This window comes from Cebus imitator, unplaced genomic scaffold, assembly GCF_001604975.1.
Source record: "Cebus imitator isolate Cc_AM_T3 unplaced genomic scaffold, Cebus_imitator-1.0 Scaffold647, whole genome shotgun sequence".
Lineage (NCBI taxonomy): Eukaryota > Metazoa > Chordata > Mammalia > Primates > Cebidae > Cebus > Cebus imitator.
The window spans coordinates 6,433-25,929 of NW_016107962.1; the positions used below are offsets into that span (position 1 = coordinate 6,433).

At 40.5% G+C, this 19,497-nt stretch overlaps 1 protein-coding gene across 1 annotated transcript in view; it reads left to right on the forward strand.

Moving 5' to 3' along the window:
• Positions 1–5,202: 5,202 nt before the first annotated feature.
• JADE3 (jade family PHD finger 3) overlaps positions 5,203–19,497 on the forward strand; it is a 106,705-nt gene continuing 92,410 nt past the window's right edge. Inside the window, exon 1 of the mRNA XM_017517785.2 lies at positions 5,203–5,463. The gene's annotated coding sequence lies outside the window, so the exon portion shown is untranslated. The remainder of the gene's footprint in view (positions 5,464–19,497) is intronic.

Genomic DNA, 19,497 nt, shown 5'->3' on the forward strand with positions numbered 1-19,497 from the left:
CCCTTCTGTGGATAGACAGGCCAGCTACTTTGATGCTAATTCATGAAATTCTGCTGGCATAAAGGGTGCCTGTATTCTCCCTGCATTCATTTTGTGGGCTTACTTTATTTGCATCAGTTTTGACTTAAGTGTTCCCAATCATTGGCAATGAAGATACAGGTTGAATACAATATGTTATTGATAGTTCAGCAGACAAGAATGTAGAGAGAGAATGCAAAGAAGGATAAAGATAGTGTCAAAGAAGGAAAGCCTTAAACACACACACACACGTGTACACACACACACACACACACCCCATAAAGGAAAGAATCTAAAATATAAGTTGAAGTATAATATACCTGAAGATAAAGTGAACATTATAAGGGTATAGCTCTATTAATAGTCTCAAAGTGAACTTGCCCATTCAGCCAGTGCCCCAGTCAAGAAGAACAACAACATTACAAGCACCTCAGAGGCCTTCTTCCTGAGTACCCTATTCTTCTACCCCAGAGGTTACCAGGTTACTACTGTCCTGAATTCTGTCACTGTAGACTAATCTCATTTTCACACTTTGTGTAGATGGAGAATACACAAACATATCACAATTTTTAAAAAAATCTCTACTTTTCTTTTTGAGACAGGTTCTCGCTCTGTCACCCAGACTGAAATGCAGTGGCACAGTCATGGCCCACTGCAGTCTTGACTTCCTGGGCTTAAGTGATCCTCCCACCTCAGCTTCCAGAGTAGCTGGGACTACAGGTGCATGCCACCATGCCCAGCTAGTTTTTGTATTTTTTTCTGTGGAGATGGGATTTTGCCATGTTGCCCAGGCTGGTCTCAAACTCCTGGGTTTAAGTAATCTGCCTGCCTTGGCCTCCCAAAGTGCTGGGATTACAGGCATGAGCCACCACGCCCAGCCAAATCTACTCTACTATTGATGAATGTTTCAGGTTTGTTTCTAGTTTGGGGCTATTACATATAGTGCTTATCTGAGCATTCTCATACATGTCTTGAGGAACATCTGTGTACATTTCTGTTGTATGTATAATTAGGAGTAAAGTAGCTGGGTCATAATGTATACACATGTTAAGCTTCAGTAGATACTATAAAACAGCTTTCCAAAGCCTGTATCCTAATTTACATTCTCACCAGCAGTATAAAGAGGCACTTTGCCAACAACACTTGTATTGTTGATGTTTAGAATTTTAGCCATTTTGATGAGTAGTAATGGTGACTTCCATATTTCTTTTTTATTGAGGTATAATTTGCGTTTAGTAAAATGCAGAGATTTTAAGAGTAGAGTTTGAATTTTGACATATGTATATACCCATGTAGCCCATACCCTAATCAAGATATAAAACATCTCTATGCCCCTGAAAGTATCATTGTGTCTCTCTTCACTCTGTTCCCTCCAAGCAGAGGCAGCTACTACTATTCTGATTTATGTCACCATAGTGTATAGTTTTGCCTATGACTGAACTTCATGTAAATGAAATAATATAGTATATATTCCTGTGTCTGGCTTGTTTTTGGTTTACTTTGCTTAATATAATGTTTCTGAGATTCATCCATGATGTACAGCAATGTTCATAGCAGCTATATTTGTAATAACCCAAAACTGGAAACAACCTAAATGCCCTCCAATAAGTAAATGGTTTAACTGTGGTGCATCCATAAAATACAATGAAAGAAACAAACTATTGATAAGTGGAACAACTTGGATGGCTCTCAAGAGCATTATGCTGAATGAAAAATAGCCTATCTCAAAAGTTTACATACTGCATAATTTCACTTATGTAAAATTATTATAATGACAACTTGATTGAAGTATAATTTATATATCACAAAATTCACCTGCATAAGTATATAATACTCACGACAGTGCTTTTTGATGAATATACTAAGTTGTGTAACCATCTCCATAACTCAGTTTTAGAACATTTCCATCACTCTAATAAAATCCCTTGTACTCATTTGCAGTCACTCCACTCTTCTTCCCCCAGCCCTAAGCAACCACTAATCTACTTTCTGCCATTGTAGATTTGCCTTTTGTGGACATTTCATATAAATAGAATCATATAATATATGGTCTTGTGTGTCAGATTCTTTCATGTAGCATACTGTTTTTGGGGTTCATGGTGGTACAACATATCAGTAATTCATTTCTTTTTCTTGCTGAATAATATTCCATTATGTGGATGTACCACATTGTGGTTATTCCTTTGCCAGTGTATGGGCATTTGGAATAGTTCCAGCTTTTGGTTCTCATGAATAATACTGCAGTGAGCATTCATGTGCATGTCCTTGTGTGGACATAAATTTTCATTTCTCTTGGGTAGATTTTTAGGAGTAGAATTGCTGGGTTGTGTGTTAAATTTATATTTAACTTTTTAAAGAAACTGCCAGTTTTCCAAGGTGGCCGAATACTTTTATAGTCCCACCAATAATTCCTGGGAAATAATAGCTTGTATATTTGAAAAGCATGTATATTTTGCTTGTCTTGGAGTGTTTTGTAGATACCAGTTAGGTCAATTTTAAAAATAGTTCTTGTTTAGGTTTTGTATATTCTTTATTTTTTCCTAGCTCTATTTATTATCAAGAGTGGAACGTTAAACTCTGTTCCTGTCGAATTGTCTATTTCTTCAGTTCTTTGTCTTTTCAGTTTTCAGCAGTTTGATCATGATCTGCCTAGGCATAGATTTCTTTGTATTATTCTGTTTGGTGTTCTTAGTGTCTTGACAGTTAAACTATTTTTTATTTTTATTTTATTTATTTATTTTTTTGATACAGAATCTCTCTCTGTTGCCCAGGCTGGAGTGCATTGGCACAATCTCGGCTCACTGCAACCTCTGCCTCCTGGGTTCAAGTGATTTCCGGCTAACTTTTGTGTTTTTAGTAGAGACAGAGTTTCACCATGTTGGCCAGGCTGGTCTCGAACTCCTGACCTCAAGTGATCCGCTCCCCTCAGCCTTCAAAAATGCTAGGATTATAGGCATGAGCCACTGCACCTGGTCAAACTATTTTTTAAAAATATTTTTCATCTTCACACTCTTCTTCTCTGTATTAGATTCTAGTTATATAAATGTTAGATCCTTTATTGTTATCCCACAGGTCTCTGGGGTTTTGTTATTCTTTTTCTAATCTTTTTTCTGTTTAGATTGGCCAATTTATCTGTCTTCAGATTGTCTGCCTCCTCCATTCTGCTGTTGTGTTCTTAACGGTTAATTTTTATTTTGGTTGTTTTTCAGTTCTAGAGTTTCCATTTGGTTATCGTTATATCTTCTCTTTACTGATATTTTCTATTTTAACATTCGTTCGAGAGTGTTCAGGTTTGGTGATTGCTTGTTTGAATGTGTGGTGGTGGTTGTTGTTTTAGAAGCAAGATCTTGTTAAATTGCCCAGGCCGGACCCAAACTCCTGGGCTCATGTGATATGCCCACCTCAGCCTCCTTAGTAGCTGAAAATATAGGTGTGGGCCACCATGCCTGGCAATCTGAGCATTTTTAGAATAGCTGCTTTAAAGTCCTCATTAGATAATTTCAACACTTGTGTCATCCCATTGTTGGCATCTGTTATCTTTTCTCATGTGAACTGGCATTTTCATGGTTCTTTGTATATCGCATAATTTTGGATTTTATCCTGGACATTTTGAATATTATGTTATGAGACTCTGGATCTTAACATAATACTGAACCAACTCAGTGGAGAATGTCGATGTATTTGTTTTAGCCACAGTTGGCCTGATTAGGTTCAGACTGCAAGTTTCAACTCACTTTCTGTGGGATGTAGTTCCAATATCAGTTCAGTATTTAATGGCTTTGCAGTGCTTTTCACCTTTGTCGTATGTGTGCCATCCACTGGTCAGTCAAAGACCTAAGTGTGTGTGAATTCATTTCTCAAAGTCTTTGATATGCTAATTAGAATCAAATCCACCTGTGAGGAAGTGGAGGCGATCCCAGGAGTTCCTAAGCAACATTTTTTGAGTTTGTTTTCCTGAGCTCTTCCTTCCTTGTTATTTCTCTGGTACTTTCTAGTTTTCCAGGGCTTTCCTTTTTAATCCTCCAGTGAGAAATCATACTCTTTCACAACACACTGCCTCTAGGACACAAGGAGCAGACAAACAGATAGAAAGAAAGTAAGAAAAAGCAATGGGAGGCCCGGTGTGGTGGCTTACGCCTATAATCCCAGCATTTTGGGAGGCCAAGGTGGGCGAATCACTTGAGGTCAGGAGTTTGAAACCAGCCTGATCAACATGGTGAAATCCTGTCTCTACTAAAGATACAAAAATTAGCCAGGCGTGGTGGGACATGCCTGTAATCCCAACTACTCGGGAGGCTGAGGTAGGAGGATCTCTTGAGCCCAGGAGGCAGAGGTTGCAGTGAGCCAAGATCACGCATCTGCACTCAAGCCTGGGTGAAGGATCGAAACTCTGTCTCAAAAAAAAAAAAAGCAATGGGTTTTGGTTTTGCCCTTTTGGAGCCATAGTTCCACCAGATGGACAGAAGCTTCCTTTCTCTCCTTCAGAGTTTTAGCTCCTAGAGTCTCCCTATGCCAGTTACTTTTTGTTGCTGCTGCCACAGCCTCTACCATGGGATTTTCTAGATGTTAGAGAGGGGAGAAAAAGGAGAGAAAAACCCAGGGGATTTCCCTCCCCCGCCCCCCACCATCTCACCACTCCAGTTTCTCTGAGCATTATTAGTTCCCTTTTCCAAAAAAGCACCTTGAACCAGAACATGTGCTCTAACCACAGTGCTCACTTTCAGATTTCATTGTGTTGAGTTCAGGCCAGTGAATACTGGAAGAAAAAAAGTGGTAAAGTTACTGCCAGTTCAATTGTACTCTGCATTCTGGCATTCTTTCCTGATTGCTTGCTGTTATAGACTTTTAAGAGTTCTCTAATAGTTGCCCATATTTTCTTTACAGATTTTATAGTTGCATTTGGTGAACAGAAAGGTTAGGGTGTGTTTATACCATCTTATTTGGAACCAGACGTCTTCACTGATATTTTAATGGATGTTTGGGGTTGCTTTCCCTTCCCGCTGAAGTATTTATATCTCTGAAATAATAGTTTCAGATACATAATGTTTGGTGCAGTTAGGTGGACAAAAGTTGCTAAGAGTAAGCAGAGGAGCTGCACTATTGGCTGAATACATAATGACCCCCTGAAAAACAGGGCCACTTCTCTAAAAGTATATGTGGTAATCTCATCTGGAAGCACAGTTCTTTCTCTTTGTGTAGCATATCATTGACCTCGTTGTTTTCCTTGGCCCTGCCTCTCTGTCGTAGTCTCTTGCTTCTGTCCTGCTGTTTTCCAATAACCTTTGCCCCCTAGAACTTCATTCCTGAACTCCTTTCTCCTCCTCCCTCTCCTGTTTGTCTCTGGCTTTCCCCACACTCTGTCCTTCCTAACATTACAGTCTTGCATTTTATCACCAAACTCTATCTCCCAAGGATAAATGCACTGCTTCGTGACATTTTAGAATGGTAAGTGCTTGCATTTGAAGGATGGAGAAACCTGGAAGGGGGTGGGAACCAGGTTTTACTCATAGATTAGGGCCAGAACGTTGTCTCTACAAGGCATTGTGGTGGTCTAGGCAGCTGCTTTTCCAGCATATTGGTGCTTTTTGCCTCACATGGTATTTCTGGTGGGTAATGGAGGACAGGCCACATGAGGCTCCAGCACAGTCAGGAATGTGGGTCTAGAAAGAAGGTATAATTAAGCCATACTAACCTCATTAACTTGGGAATATTTAAGAGCTTTGTGGGCCGTTTTTTGGGTTTGTTTGGTTTTGTTTTAGTTTTGAAAGATAGTAGAAGAAACTACTACTAAATAGCAGTCACTTTTATGAAAGTATTTCCTATTGTTAGTTATGTGTACAGAATCACTGAAGAAAGGAAATCCTAAATGGGCAAAAACACATGGGCAGAGCACATGTTTTTATGTTGCAGCATGCTTTCAGTATTTTTGTGGTAGAAATATGCATTCTTTATGTATTTTTACTTTTATTTTTTGAGATGGAGTCTCACTTTGTTGCCCAGGCTGCAGCGCAGTGGTGCAATCTTGACTCACTGCAGCCTCTGCCTCCCAGGTTCAAGCTATTCTCCTGCCTCAGTCTCCTTAGTAGCTGGAATTACAGTTGCACGCCACCACACACAGCTAATTTTTGTATTTTTAGTAGAGACAAAGTTTCACATGTTGGCCAGGCTGGTCTCGAACTACTGACCTCAAGTGATCTGCCCGCCTTGGCCTCTCAAAGTGCTAGGATTACAGGTGTGAGCCACTGTGCCCAGCCAGAAATATGCATTCTTTAAAAGCCACAGTGGGCTTCCCAGGTGTCTGTTGAGATCTATCAGGTTCCAGTCATACAAAGGCTGCTCAACTTATAACCTTCTAGGCATATATTAACTATGTACAGAAAAGAACCTTACTGGTTTAAAAGGTATGCTACCTTTTGGAAAGAAAATCTTCAGGCATAGCATGTTGTTTCATTTACTCCTATTGAAACCCATTATCTTCTTGGCTGGGAGCAGGGTAGCAGCAGAGAGCTGCTTGGGTTCTTATCTCACTATCTTTATGCAAGACTGGCCTTCCTCATAGGACAGGTCAGTGATACTTGTTTTCCATTGCTAAGACTTTTATTTTTTCTTTTGTTAGCAGCTAGAGCAACTAGTTTAAAAGAAAACACGTTCATTATTCTTACTCTTCCATTTTATAAAGGAATGTTCATTTCAGCAGGATGTTTCTGTGGAGATCTCGTTAGCTGTGTGAGCAATTTGACTTTGGTACTGGGAGAACAAAAACAAGTCACAGAAACAGTAATTAAACAGGCAATAGTTCTCCAAATAATAGTGATTTAATTATGTACATAAGGTTGATCAGGGTGTGAGAATTAAAGCTAGCTTTATTCAAGGCCAGTGTAATTCTTGTGACTCCCTGACTATGATAACTTTTAGGCCCAATTAAGTGATTTATTTCTTATTGATTGTGAAATATTCCCAAGTAACACAGTTCAGATCTGTACTGAGTTCAGATTGTTGTATTATCTTTTAAAGTTTTCCCTGGGATGACTGTGGGACATTTCCCAGAGCCTGTGAACTGGAATTTAGAAGCTGAGAGGTTCTAGTCCAAGGTTGATGGAACCTGAGAATTGGAGGGACCTTGGAGATTACCAAATCCAAATTCCTTCCCAATGCAGGAATCCTTGCCACATTGTCTGTCAGACAGGTGGTTGTCTGACTCTTGACCACTTTTTTTACCTCAAAAAATACATATTTTTCCTCCATACAGTTTTGAGGCTACTTGGAGATCAAAAACCTTATTAGGTTGGTGGTTCCTTGTTCCCAAGCCAAAATCTGCCTTTCAGGATCTCTCACCATCACTCCTGGCTCTCCCCTCCATAGTCACACAGAGCAAATTTCCTTTGTCCAAAATATTTAAAGCTATCTATCTTCCTACTTGCCATTCCTCTTTCTCCCACCCGTGGCCTTGTTCGTTTTGTTTTGTTTTTGAGACAGACAAGAGTTTGCTCTGTCGCCCAGGCTGGAGTACAGTGGTGTAGTCTTGGATCACTGAAACCTCCGCCTCACGGATTCAAGTGATTCTCCTGCCTCAGCCTCCCAAGTAGCTGGGATTACAGGTGCACACCACTACACCCAGCTAATTTTTGTATTTTTAGTAGAGACAGGGTTTCACCATGTTGACCAGGCTGGCTTCAAACTCCTGACCTCAAGTAATCTACCTGCCTTGGCTTCCCAAAGCACTGGGATTACAAGCTGAGCCACCATGCCCAGCCCCTGTGGCCTTTTAAGCTAAAACATTCCTGATTCATTTAACCACTTCTTATTTCAAGGATGTTAATATAATGGAAAAAATTCAAAGAATAATATAATAAATACTCATATTCGCCAGCCAGAATTATCAACAATTAATATTTTGTCAGATCTTTTCTCTTTTTTTCTTGCTTATTTATTTTGAAGACATGATTTTGCTCTGTTGCCCAGGATGGAGTGCAGTGGCACAGTCATGACTCAGTGCAGCCTTGAACTTCTGGGCCCAAGCAATCCTCCCACATCAGACTCCCAAGTAACTGGTACTGCGCTTGTGTGTCACTATGCCAGGCTACTTTCTTTCTTTCCTTTTTTTTTTTTAAGACACCGTCTTATTCTGTTGGCCCAGGCTGGAGTGCAGCGGCATTATCTGGGTTCACTGAAACCTCCGCCTCCCAGGCTCAAGTGAGCCTCCTACCTCAGCCTCCTGAGTAGCTGGGACCACAGACGCACGCCACCACATCCAGCTAAATTTTGTGTATTTTTAGTAGAGATGACGTGTCTCCATGTTGCCCAGCCTGGTCTCAAACCCCTGCACTCAAGCAGTCCACCTGCCTCAACCTCCCAAAGCGCTGGGATTATAGGTGTGAGCCACCATGCCCAGCCTTAATTTGTTTTTTGGAGACAGGGTCTTGCTGTGTGCCCAAGCTGATCTTGAACTCCTGGGCTCAAGTGATCCTCCAGCCTTGGCATCCCAAAATGTTGGGATTACAGGTGTGAGCCACCATGCCCAGCCTTTTTTTTTTTTTTTTTTTCTTCCATGAACTAAAACATTACAGAAATGCTTTTTTCTCCTTTGGTCACCTCTTTTTTTTTTTGGAGTTGGAGTTTTGTTCATGTTGCCCAGGCTGGAGTGCAATGGCATGATCTTGGCTCACCACAACCTCTGTCTCCCGGGTTCAAGCGATTCTCCTGCCTCAGCCTCCCAAGTAGTTGGGATTACAGGCATATGCTACCATGCCCAGCTAATTTTGTATTTTTAGTAGAGACAGGGTTTCTCCGTGTTGGTCAGGCTGGTCTCGAACTCCCAACCTCAGGCGATCTGCCTGCCTCAGCCTCCCAGATAGTTGCCTCTTCTAATGTCATCCTCCTCCCTCCCCAGTTTTAGATAGATAGATAGATAGATAGATAGACAGATAGATAGATAGATATAAACACTATATAGATTTGTTGTGGATCTGTGTTTTAATTTACATAGTGTTCTGAATGTATCTGTGTTTTTTCCACACAGCAAAATGTCTTAGATATTTTCATATGTTTTCTATTAATCTTTCCATAGTATATATTATTATATGTCACATAATGTTTTTGGCTGTCTGCCATTTGGGCATATGGTACGATTGTAGTTTCTATCCCTTTTGAGGTTAGGTGTGGCCCCATGACTTGCTTTGGTCATTGAAATGTCAGTAAAAATAATGAGTGCACTTCTAAATGGAAATTTCAAGCGCTAATATGAGATTTGCCACATTCCATTCCCCTGGCAGGTAGAGATGGAGCTTCTAACAGCTTGGGTCAAGAATAACTACAATAAGCTCTCTTACTAACTCACTTTAAACATGTAGCATAAGGAATAAACAGACTTTGGTTGTGTTAAGCCATTCAGATTTTAGGTTCCTTTTGTTACCTTGGCAAACTTAGTCCATCCTGATTGATTATAGACCTTCTTCATTGTTTTTAACTGCTGCAAAGTATTCCAGAGTATGAACGAACCTTGTTCTGCCTAGCCATTCTCCTATTGATGGAAGCCTAAGTACTTTCTGAATTTTGCTTTTATAAACACTTCTATATTGATCATTGTGCAAATTTATGAGAGCTTCTCCAGCTATGTGTCTAGAAATAGGATTTCTGGGTTATAGGGTATGGTTATTTTCAGTTTTACAGGATTCTGTCTTTGCTTTCCCAGGTGGCTATACCAACTCTCATCCTTTCAGTGGTCATTTATGTGACATGATCCCCAAACTTCTTCTAGTCTTGGCTCTCCTCTCTGGATGCACTTTTGTTGGTCACCGTTTATGGTACTCAGATTGGAACATGGTTGTCCAGTTGTCCAACTGAGGTAGACATTATGTTTCTGAAATCAGCCCAAGTTTAGTAGCTGCATCACTAAACTGTGGTATCTACTGACATCAAAAACTGAACTGCTATCATCCTGTATTTGGGAAACAATTTTTTAATTGCAGTGACTTTACATACGTTCCAGTTAAATTTCATCCTGTTTCTACTTATAATATTAGCTTTTGAATTCTCTTTCTTTTAACGAATGTTATCCCTGTTAGGGTCAATAACCCTAGATTCATCTATGTTGCTGATCAAAGTTTTGATCAAGATAGGGCCAAGGACATAGCTCTGTGTCCCACCAGAAGACACCTACCTTCAGGATTACCTGCCTACAGCCTCCATTCTTTACCTTATCAACAGGAAAATCCTGCCAGCTACTTCTACATATTACTGTGCCTATAAATAATTTTCTCAATAAATGAGTGACTGGGATAGAAAGGAGTCTGGAGTAAGTTGGGTATGTCATGTTCTTAGAGAGCCTGTGCTGGCTGCTAGTGACTATTTTCTTTTTCAAGTGCTTATCCAGCCAATGCTTTATTAATGTGGTTTAGAATTTAGTTCGAAGTGATATTCAGGCTTTTCATTTGCAATAATTATATCTACCCCCTTTGAAAATAAGGGAGATTTTCATCTCTCTTTAGCCTATTGGGAGATCTGGTTTCTTTGAGTTCCCACAAATAAAGTAGTTTTGTAAATAATGACCAGCCAGGATGCTTGTGCTCTACTTCCCAGCCAGGGCATCTTTTCTCCCTGTACAGTAACCAGCCCTTTTCATAACTTAAGGAACTGTGACTCCCTAGGCCAGTAGGTTGGGGCATCACAAGTTAGGCTTACTAGTAGTCTTTCCCTTGTTCTTTAGGAGAAATAACCACATGCCTAATTTCAGTTACTATTTTTCTATAAGGATTCTTAATTATACATCTCAGAATCTCGACTTAAATTAGCCTAAGTAACACAAAGAGGGTTCACTGGTAAATGAAGTCCACAGGCTGCTGCCTTTAGGAATGGCAACATCCACACTGTTATTGCAGCCCCACGTCTGCTTTTCTCACCTGTGCCTTCCTGTGATTTAGTTTCACTCTCAGGCAGACTGCACCTGTAGAGATGCAGTGCCTCTTTCCCAATAACTTCTGTCAAAATACTTGGCTGACTTGTTGAGCTAGTCTAGGTCGTGTGCTTTAGACACAGGAGGTGTGTAGTGTTGGGGAAGGGGAGTTGAGCCCTCATTCATTCCCCATTCATATGTTTGATGAGTGCCCAGTATGTACCAGGCACTGTGTTAGGCTCTGAGGTTATCACAGTGAACAACATAGGCCTGGTCTCTGCCCTCTTGAAGTGTAGATGTGTAAGGAAATGTACTTTAATGTGTTCATAGTGATAAAGGAGAAGTTACTTGGTGCTCTAAAGCAAATGGCATGGGTCCTGACCTACTCTGGAGTAGGGGAGAGAAGGCTATCCTGAGGAAATGTTTGGATTGAAATCTGACATCATTCAATAGCCATGTGAAGTAGGATAGGGTGATGATGAGCAGTCTAGAGTAGTGGATAGGTTAGTATTGGAGGTAGAAAGGAACATACTCCAGGCACTGAAAAGAATACAGGATGTTGGGACCACAGAGACTGAAGGGGCAGAGTATCACAGGTAGGACTGGAAAAGTAGGTTGGCACCACCTCTGACAGAGCTGCATGGTTTGCTGGAGATTTAGAAGCCATACAAAGTTTAAAGCAGGGAATCAAAGTGATTTATAGCCCTGGTCCATGTGGATAACCCACTTCCTGAGATACAGCTTACCCAACTGGTTGGGATTTAAATCTATGCACACTACAATATCTGTCGTGTTCAAACTGGGCTCAGGCATTGCCTCTCCCAGGAAGCAGTCCTCATTGCCTCTTCCTTCTTGTTGTTACTGGAAAAGGATGGATGTTCCTCTATTCCTGTTCCGCTAGTCCCCTGCTCAGATTACTGTCACGGTTTTGTTTACCTATCCAGGTCTAGGCAGAATATGTAGGTGCCCAGCCAAGTTAATGATTGGCATCTGTACAAAAAAAAATAAAGTGTTATCATAGCAGACCTGACTTTGAAAAGGCCTTCTTACAAGGTTGACTCTGGGCTGGCAAATGGGAATTTTATTTTTGGGAGGGTTCTTGACCTTCCCAGAACTGATATGGGTGGCTCATTGTGCCAGAACTGTTTATACAAGCAATATGGTTTATGCTGAATACCTGCTTTCTTTATTGAAGTCTGAAATTTTGGTCTGTACCAGTCAGAGGGTGCCTGTGTGACCAGTCCCCAATAAAAACCCTGGACACTAAGCCTCTAGTGGGCTTCCCTAGTAGACAACATTTCACATGTATTGTCACAATTTGTTGCTGGGGAAGTTCTGTTTTGTGTATACACTGGGAGAGGACTCTTAGAAGCTTGTGTCTTGTCTCCCCTACACTGCATCCCATGAGCCTTTACCCTTTGCTAATTTTGCTTTGTATCCTTTCAGTGTAATAAATCATAGCCATGAGAGTATGATTGTATGCTGAATCCTGTGAGTCTTCCTTGTGAATTACTGAACCTAGGGGTGATCTTGGGGACCCCTTACACAGCACCCTTGCAAAAAACCATTATTTGTTCAATGCTATTTAAAGGAGAGAGTAAGCCTGGTAAGGAACCAGGGAAGAGAGAGAGGTTCTCTGATGGTGGCAGTGACTCTCCTGTTGAGCAGTCAGATTTCATCTTAAAGTTGCACTCTCCACTCTACTAAACCACAATCCTGCAGGGGCCTAAAGTGGAGTCTGTGAGCACTGGGAAGCAATGGAAGGGTTTTACACCAAGTATCATGATCAGGTTTGCATTTTGGAAAGAATAAATGCCCCAGAGGCAGGAAAATTTGTGAGGGGAGTTTGCTTTGTCAAATTAAAGCTTGTTACAAAGCCATTATAATAAAAATAATATGGTAATGGACTAGAAAGTTGATGTATTATCCACATTTTCCAAATTGCAGACTAAGTTCCTTCATCAAATCTTTATTAAGTTATTTGATGGGCCCTGTGAGAGTGAACATGTGAGACTCAGTTCCTCCTTGGCTGTACTTCTGAGATAGGTCATGCAAAAACAAGCATCATTTATACTGTCCACAATGGAACTCTCTGAACTTGTTTTTAAGTGGTTGTGATGCTATCAGTTGTCAAAGTAGGAGTGTGGTGTTCTGAATTCAGAACTTGATAAAAACAGTAAATGAACAAAGAACTTTTTACCAGTCTCATGTGAATTGCTGATATTTTAAATCATTGCATATTAATAGCTTAGGGGTAGTTTTAATTTTTATAGTTTTTCAGTTGGTAAAAATGAAATATTCCTGTTTCCACAATATGCCACCATTGTTTTGTCTTCCTTTCTGTGTCAGGAGTGGTGTTTCCTAAGGGAAAACTTAATTAGACTGTGCAATAATTTTCTTTGGGAAATAGAGAAAGCTGGTTATGTAAAAGACACTGGACGAAAGATCTTATTAAAAAAACCTTTGAAGGAGGAAAACATCCTGTACTGAGGGAACTGAGGTGGGATGATGGAGTTTTGCTGTCCCTATTTTGCATTTCTAACAGTACGCTTGAAAGCACAGGATCTTCTGACCATTGAAGCTGAAATTATGTATGCAGTGTTTTTCATGAAATAACATTTACCATAAAAAAGACTGCATTTATACTCGGGTAATTCTAAAAATTTCTAGGCAGAAAATTCTAAAACTGTTAGTGCAAAAAATTCACGAGCTCAAGACCCACATGAGCACACAAAAGCATTACATTGATTACATGTTTGTATATTGGCCAATCTCTGAGATGGTGTCTCAGAAGGATTAAAATTGAGCCTCTGTTCTGAGCATGTGGTGTCGGCTGTGGCCTGGGAGAGTGCCAGTTATTCGAAGCACCTGCGCCTCCTCACAGGGTCTTGTTGTGGCTGCCCAGGAAGATAGAGGAAAACTGCCTCACCACTCCAGTCACACATGCAGGGGTAGGAATCTTGCTTCTTAGGCTTCTCCTGCTCTGACTGACAACAGATCCAGAGATGATAGTCTAGCCATCTGGTTGCAACTCTGGGGCAGAAAAAGCAGAAGAAACTAGAATAAAACCAAATATATCCTCCCTTACCATCACCAAACCCACACTGATAGTAATGATCAGAATACTTTTTTGTCAACAACCTCTTCTTGAATTAAATAACATTCTGGAATCCTGGTTTGCAGTGTACAAATGGCACTTGAAAAGAGGGTGCTCAGATCTGATCTAGAAATTTGAGATGTAGGTAGAGAGACCTAATACCCCACTGGGGACCCACAGGCCAATTACCGTAAGTCTGGTAAGTGGAATACAACTCCTAAAGGAAACTAAGTGTTTTGAATTTTAAAAAGATGTATTTATAAGCAAGGCTTTACATATTTTTTCATATATGTCCTTAAAAGTTCATAGGAAGTAAACTTCTCTAGAGTATGTGAGGGCTTTGGAGACTAAGAGAAGCAAAGGAAGGAAGCTTTTCTTTTTGCTTATTTTTGTTCATGAGCCAAATCCTGCAGTGTTAGATTGAACCATATGAAATTGCTGATATGCAAACATTTTGACTTGCAACAATGGCAATTTCATATGGTTCAACCTAATATAAACTTTATTTATTTATTTGTTTATTTAGAGATGGAGTCTTGCCATCACCCAGCTGGAGTGCAGTGGCATGATCCTGGCTCACTGCAACCTCCGCCTCCTGGGTTCAAACGATTCTCCTGCCTCAGCCTCCTGAGTACCTGGGATTATAGGTGCCCCACTGCCACACCCAGCTAATTTTTGTATTTTTAGTAGAGATGGGGCTTCATCATTTTGGTCAGGCTGGTCTCAAACTCCTGACCTTGTGATCCGCCTGCCTTGGCCTCCCAAAGTACTGGGATTACAGGAGTGCTCTGATGTGTTACTCTGACGTTCCAGTTATATAGTTAACTGCTGGTTGCAGGTGCCACACTTATCTCTGGACAGGGAAGGTACCTTATGGCTGCCTTGGCATCAGACAGGATTAGAAACTTCCAGGTAGAGTGACATTTGCTACTTGTATAGACTTCTTTTGGATCAAGTGCTTGACCCATCTGTGAACTTGGCATTAGCTACAGTGCCTTCTTCTGTGGATCCCAGCAGTAGTGCCTCCTTTGGAAAATTAGTACCCAGAGTGATTCAGTGCAGTAGTACTGAGGTATGTGATGAAATTTCCACTCTACAGTTAATCATTAAAAACTGTGTTTCAAATTCTGTCAGTTAACTATTGCTATATAACTACCACTTCAAAAGTTAGTGGCTTAAAAGAGTAATCACTTAGTTCATTCTGTGGGTCAGTCATTTGGACTGGGTTCAGCTGGGCAGTTCTGCTGTTCTCAGCTGGTCTCCATTTATGCCTATGGTCAACTACAGGTCAGCAGGGAGCTTTGCTTCTGAAGTCCAATCAATGGCTGTCAGCTGGGGCAGTGGTAGGAGGTAGGAGCACAGAGCTATGCATCTCATCCTGCAGCAGGCTAGCCCAGGCTTGTTCCCATGGTAGTTGGTCAGGTTTCTAAGAATGAGTAGAAGCGGCAAGGCTGCTTGAGGCCTAGACTCTGAACTGGCACACCATCACCTCTTACTGTACTCTATTGCCTTAAGGAAGCCACAAAGCCAGTCCAGATTCAAGGAGCATCCATAAGAAAAGGGTATGGATAAAGAATTGGGGCCATTTTTGCTATCACACAGATACAAATTACTCCTTTTTAAGGCACCAGTTTATTCCTATAACATTTAAAAATGCATGTGTCCTATGTGTTTGGAGTTAAAGACTGACCAGAAACAAATAGGGAAGTATTAAAATTGTTCACATGTTAGGACCCTGATGACGGTCCTCTTGTGAAGCTAAATCGTTTTGAAGCTTGGATGCTCTGAGGCTTGGATGTGTATCACATTTTAAATCAGTCATTAATCCTGGATCCTTGCTACAAAATGATATGAACCCATAAATGGAGGTTTAAAACACAGCTGCAATTTTTTCTTTATACTGTTCGCGTCAGGAGATGAGATCTGTGTCTCCCTCCGCTTAAATCTGAGTGAGCTTGTGACTACTTCAGTACAATAGAGTATGAGACTTCTGAGGCTAAATCATAAAAGGCAATTCAGATTTTGCTTTATTCATTGGAACACTCATACTAGGACTCCTGAGCTGCCATGTAAGAAGTGTGACTATTGAAAAGCCACCTATGCCAGAGAGGCCTTATGTAGGCACTCTGGAGATAGTCTTTGCTAAGCCCAGCCATCCCAGTCAAAGATGCCAGGTGAGTGAAGATGCTGCCAGATGATCCAGCTGTTTCAATCTTCCCAGATGAGGTCCCATACATTGTGGGGTAGAAAAAAAGTCATCACTGCTGTGCCTATCTGAATTCCTAATCCACCAAATTCATGAAGTGATAAAGTGGTGGTGGTTTTATGCCACTAAATTTTGCAGTTGTTTGTTGCACAACAATCAGTAACTGGAACAGCATAAGTGAATGGTTATGGGTGTGTTCCAATAAAAGTTTATGAACATTGAAATGTGAATTTCACATAATTTTATGTGTCAGAAAATATTTTTTAAATTGTTTTCAATCATTTGAAAGTGTAAAAACCATTCTTAGCCTCCAGGCCATTCCAAAAATAAGCAGTATGCTAGATTTGGCCTATGGGCTGTACTTTGCTGACCATGATCCAAAAGATTGTATAATACTTGTAAAATTTGAACTTGGGGGCTTCTGGTCAAGATGGCTCTGATTTCATACTTTAAATCATATCTCCTTTCTTTAAAAGTGAAGATTTGCTGGGCACAGTGGCTCAAGCCTGTAATCCCAGCACTTTGGGAGGCCGAGGCGGGCGGATCACAAGTTCAAGAGATCAAGACCATCCTGGCCAACATGGTGAAACCTCGTCTCTACTAAAAATACAAAAATTAGCTGGGCGTGGTGGTGTGCGCCTATAGTCCCAGCTACTCGGGAGGCTGAGGCAGGAGAATTGCTTGAACCCGGGAGGCGGAGGTTGCAGTGAGCCGAAATTGTGCCACTGCACTCCAGCCTGGCACCTGGTGACAGAGTGAGACTCTGTCTCAAAAAAGAAAAAAAAAAGTGAGTATAAAATTAAAAATTAGACATATCTATGGTTAAGAAAGTATAAATCTCTGGACCAGAAACAGATCAGACAATAAGTGGGGATTATCAGTTATGGGCCTATAGTTATGTACATTCCAGACTCTTAGGTCCAGAAAAGAGTAGAGATGACTGGGAATTATATTTCTGTATATAATGGGATTAAAACATTCAGTGAATGGAGGAAATGATCCCTCATTGTGAAATCAGGGATTGCCCATGAACAGAGACAGTAAAAAGCTATTGCTTCTGTTCAGAGTAGTAGACAGGAGAACAGAGAGAGACTTAGACCAGAGGCAAATGTATTATTGGATCACTATCTAAATCTGGAAGATTTTCAAAGAGATAAAGGAAGAATAACATCCATTACAAAATTTTTTGAAATCCAGTCCATACCTGGTAGGGACTCATTCTCATTGGAGATTTGATAATATTAGTGGTTAAAAATACTTTAAGTTAGTGATGGTACTATACACAGGCCACTCTGAGAGCATACTGTTGTTGGGATTGTCAAAGTGTGGGTGAGTCAAACAAGGGGAGGCATCCTAGAAGAGATTTACTGCGCCTTATAAGGATAAGGCTCATGTTTGCTGAGCCTTATAAGAATTAGTTGATATGTTTTAAAAGTGAAGAAGCAAGAAGAGGGTCCTACTAGGAGAAGGGATGGTATGAATATATAAAGCCTAGAGGTAGGAACTATAGAGGTTCCACATTGTTTGAGCATAAAACTGGGGCAGAGTATGATGAGGGATAAAGCTGCAGAAGTAGAGACGGCTTGATTGTGGAGGGCTGTGTTGGCCATGATGAGGACCTTAATAAAGATCCCAGGCAGCCATTGAAATCTCTCAACAGTCGAGGGACATGATCCAATTTGTGTTTTAGATAGGTCTCTGGCAGTTGGTTGGAGGGCAAGTTTGGGAACAACATGATCAGGACTTTTAAGGCCAGTAAGGAAACTGCTCTTGCATTCTAGATTTGAGGAAATCAGTAGGTTCTAAACTAAGAAAATGACCGCTAAGATGGGAAAAGAACATTGATTTATAAAATTATTTTAGAGGTTAACTGACAGGGTTTAATAATTGATTAGATGTTCCAGGGTTAGACATAGGAAAGAGTTCAGGGATTTTTTCTAGATTTTGTGATGACACGGAGGAAGGTGCCAACTGAGACCAGTTAGAAGGGAGGAAGAACTAGTGGAAAAGAGAACATAGTCTCCTCAGTGTTGATCATCTTCCAGGTTGATATGTCTGGTTGGCAGGACATTTTTCTTTTTGTTGCTGTATCTTTTCTATTCTTTATTCCTTCCTTCTTTGCTCTGCTTTTCCCTCCTGCCTTCTTGTCTCCTTTGCCTTTTCTTTTTTTCTCCAGCTCTGGACTGGAGGACCTTGTTTTGGGAGCCGTAAGCATGTGGACAGGGCACTTCAGGGAACCACCATCACCTACAAGATGGTTAGAGGAAGAAAAAATATATGTTAGAGAGCAACACAGGGAACTTGAAAAAAGCTTCTGGAAGCCAAAGGAGTAGTTTAAAGAAGGACAGAGTGATCAGTGTGTCAAATGCAGCATACAGATACTTAAAGATGGGGGTTGGGAAGTATACACTTTTCCAAGAATCCTGTGTGATAGAAGCCAATTAAGGAGAGATTGAGAGTAAGGAAGGAGTTACAGACAGTAGACTACTTTTTGAAGAGTTTGCAAGAGAAAAGGAAGAAGTAAGGAAGGAAGGAGAGAGAGGAAAGAAGGAAAGGAAGGAAGGAAAGAAAGAGGATATTAGCTAGAGAAAAATGAAGTGTAGGGTCAAGAAATGGTTTGGGAATAAAGGTAGAAAGATTGGAACCTGTTAAAGAAATTCAGTATAAAGGCAGAATTTGGAAGTTACAAGGCAGATTTTTTTCTGTTCATAGAAAATCATCCATATGTTTAGAGCTGTCTAGACATTAGAATGAATTGCTTTGTTAGATAGTGAGCTCCTGGTCACTGGAGTAGTCAAACAGCTTAGCTGTTTTCTGGTCAACTGTGTAGAAAGATATATTGTTGAGTATCTTCAGGAGTTTTAGCCTGTGTTCAATTCCTAACAGTTTTCCCAAAGTTGCTTTAAGCATTATAAGTTAATGAGTTATTCTGTGGATCTGCCTTGCCTGCAGCTCTCCAGAGATTTGTAGAATCACTGGACCAAGTAAATTTATTTGCCTTTGATCTTAAAGGATGAAATTAAACTGCAGATTCTCAGATAACAAAATATTAAGGCTTAGGGTCCAGGAAAGTTTCATCACATTGAACAATCAGCCATGCCGTAGGCTCACAGGTATTTTTTTGACAAGGTAGTCACTTTCCACACACAACAAAGAGTATTTGTTTCAAATTTTTGAGTTTAATTTTTTATTTGTCCATTTTTGTAAAACAGTGTTAACTCAGAATAATTAAAATAGCGCTAAGATGATAGGAGAAATGAGTAGAAAGGAAAAACCTGCTTTCTT